At 44.7% G+C, this 3,502-nt stretch overlaps 1 pseudogene; it reads right to left on the bottom strand.

Annotated features, from left to right (window-relative positions):
- Positions 1–793: 793 nt before the first annotated feature.
- Positions 794–3,502, bottom strand: part of LOC102443055 — a 4,771-nt pseudogene continuing 2,062 nt past the window's right edge.

The raw sequence follows: 3,502 nt of genomic DNA, 5'->3' as shown, positions 1-3,502 counted from the left end.
CATATTTACACAATATATTAATCTAACTTATACAGACAGCATATCTTTATTTAAAAAGCCTTAAAAATGTTTCTTCAAATTTTAAAACACTTGCCCAAGTTGCTTTCTAGGTTTAGATGCACAGAGGGCTGGCAATCAAAGAAACAATAAATAAAATTATCTGTGAGACTGTCCATCAGTGCTTTTTTGATGGCAGGTGCCTCACACTAGTGTATTAAAAAGGGATTTTAAAGAGTGAAAAAAAATACTTTCATTTCTTAAATTTCTTATCCCTTAGTGTCCACATTAATAAATCTTAAATTCCATGTGAAATATTATGACATGTGAGATACAGTGCACCATAAAAGAGGGGCAAATTAAATAGCAAAGGACCTAACAACCCAGGAAATGCCACTCAAGCCTCTCTGTTTCTACTTTATTGATCTGGACACAAGTACATCAATCTAAAGGGAAAAGACCGAATCTTGTAATATTTCCAGAATGAAAATTAACTTTCCCACTGTGAATAAAAAGTAGCACGTGCCGCCCAGGTTATTTGCACACAAGTGGGCAGCTCCTGTAAAAACAACAGCAGTCCTCTGGTCTGTCTCTCATCATCATCATCACATAGGTGTTTAGCTACACTGTAGTGTTGACACAACGTCCTCCACAAGGAGTTGGGAGTAGACATTCTTGCAAAGAAGTAACTCTGGTCGCTTTCATTTCTGCAGCACGATTTGTTGCAATATTTATAATGACATTTCCATCAAACGACATCCAAGAGCATATTCCCATCAAACGACATCCAAGAGCATCAGTAGATCATTACCCTGACTGCATGTGAATAAAAGGCTTGGCCTGGTACAAACTCTGGGCAGTCAGTCAGTTGAGAGAAGTCTGTTTGTGGCACCCTATTTGGAGGAGGGCCCGGAATTAGCCATTTTCCTGGTTCTATCTATTTTTTCATTTTCTCGTCCACAATTTCCACTTCTGTGCTATCTTTCAGTGCCTCTAAACTGAGATTAAGGTTTGTAGAGAGAGCCTGAACATGGTGGAAACCAGCAATCAGAGAAATAGGCAAGAAACCTTGTTCATCCATCTTGCTCCTAAGAAAGAAGTGCCGTTCCAAATTTACTATACTGAAGTAATATTCAACTTGGCGCTTAATATACTCTTTGAGCAATGCTTCTTCCACAGGATATACCTGTATGCCTGTACCATCATTGTAGTAATACATCATACTGGCATTAAGTTCTGTTTGAAATGGTTGGTCAGTCCTTTCACCATGTTCTTGATAAAGCATATGAATAATCAAAGTTCAATCCAGAATTTCGTCTGCCTCGTCCTCTTCCTCGGCCTCTTGAGGAACCTCGGAAATTACCACCTTCACTTCTCGCACTGGAAACTTCATCTTGATCATCTCTCTTTTCTCTATCACATCTCCAACTTCGTGTATCACTTCTCCTATTGTTATGTGATTTATTTGTTTCAGGTTGACACCTTGAGCTGTTCCCGGATCCTGGTCTTTCTTGAGTCTCTGGTCTTACAACATCTAAGTGGAGTGGTACCCACTTGCTTATCAGCTTTCCTTCCTTGATTACTTGACTGAGCTTCATCCTCACTGACATTTTCACCAGGACCATCTAGTTTTGTTTCCCGGGTTTCTTTGCTCTCACTGTTATTTCCCTTTTTCTTTTTTATTTTGTAGCTTCTTATTTCCTTGGTTGATGACACTCTTGACACTTGTTGGGGTTCTTTGTCTTGAGTTTTCCTGCTTTTATAATTTTGGGGGAACTGAGCTCTGCTTCCAGGGAGTCCAGTGGGAGCAGGTGCTGAGGCGGCTTTTTGATCCAAGGGTTCTCCTTAGGCAGCAGCGGCAGCTTTTCTTCGGAGCCCCCCCACCCCCACCCCCACCCCCGCGCCCTGTGCGCCAGGTGCAGCGCCAGAGTCCTCCCTGCACGGCTGCCTGGGGCACCAGCAACGGCTCTCCCCGCGCCCCACGCTGGTGGCGGTGGCAGCCCTCTTCTCCTTCGCCGCCTGCTTGCCCTCCTATTTGGGTGCAGCCGCATGGGCAGCTCTTCTTGAGAGTGAGTGGCAGGCACCTGATCAGGAGCAGACATGGTCCCCTTGCCCCAGCCCTGGGAGGCCCCGGGGCCAGGGAGTCCGTCTGCTCTCTCTCTGCATAGGCACCCACTCAGATTTCCTTCTTTATGGCTAAGTAGTATTCCATTGTGTAAATGTACCACAGCTTTTTTATCCACTCGTCTATTGATGGATACTTGGACTATTTCCAAATTTTGGCCATTGTAAATAATGCTGTAGTGAGCATAGAGATGCATTACTTATGCATGTCTTATCATTGTCATGGTACTCTCAGCTAGAAGCTTGAGTTCAAACACACAGACCTTACATTTTTCTCCCACTCTTGTTGCTATTCAGCTTCCTCATGACATTATGTTGTTACCATTTTGTTGTTGTATATACGCACAATGTCAGGATGGTACTTGATACATTGACTAGTCAACTCACACATCCAGGTTCAAATTTTACCACATCTGTATTTGTGGCATCTCATTTTTATTGTCATAACTAGTGACCTGGTGCATGAAATTCGTGCACATTAAAAGGGAATTAATTAGAGGAAATATTTTAATATTGCTATTTGCCCTTTATAATAGAAGTGTCAGAGATGAAAGAAAATTAGTAAAATGTATATGAAAATCTTCCTCCTGTCAGAGTCTGGGGCACACCACGGGAACCAGAGTCAAGTCCCCGCCCACCCACGTGTGCTTCAAAATTACGTGAGACCCAGACCCGGCCAGCCCCACCCCCATTAGGCTAGATCCAGACCCTGCTGGTGTCACCTCCGTCAAGCCCCGCTGGGCAGGGGGTGCAGCCTGAGGTCCCTTGTCAAGCCCCGCCAGGTGGGGGGCGCAGCCTCAGGTCCCCTGGTCTGGGGCGGGGCAGGTGGCATGCCTTGAGGTCCCTGTTAAGCCCTGCCGGGTGGGGGGCGTGGCCTCAGGTCCCCTGGCCCAGTACTGGGGCCGGGGGAGCTGCCTGAGGTCCCCATCCAGGGTTGGTGTGGGGGCATGCCTTGAGATTCCCTGTCAAGCCCTGCTGGGCAGGGGATGTGGCCTCAGGTCCCCTGTCAAGCCCCACCAGGCAGGGGGTGCAGCCTTAGGTCCCTGCTGATTGCTCGTTAAGGCTCGTTACGGGAACTCGGCCTCCGCTGTGGGCGCAGCCATCTTGACTGTTATGGTGTGATGATCAATTTGCATATTCCCTCTTTATTAAATAAGATTCTTATGTTGACATTATCTTAATATATCTGCCATTTTGCAAATGTCATGTTTCACAATATATTTAACTCAAAATTGGATCATTGTAATCAATCTTGTAAATCAAGCATGTAAAACTCAAAGTCTAACACGGGCCAAATAAACAAGGTTTAAGTTTATGTGGGCCACAAAAAAAACAAAAGCTTCAATTTTTTTTTTTAATTTTTTATTTTATTTTATTTTAT

Source organism: Myotis lucifugus, unplaced genomic scaffold, assembly GCF_000147115.1.
Source record: "Myotis lucifugus unplaced genomic scaffold, Myoluc2.0 scaffold_12, whole genome shotgun sequence".
NCBI lineage: Eukaryota > Metazoa > Chordata > Mammalia > Chiroptera > Vespertilionidae > Myotis > Myotis lucifugus.
Note: the sequence above shows the minus strand (reverse complement) of the source record. Positions and strands in the feature narration are given on the sequence as shown.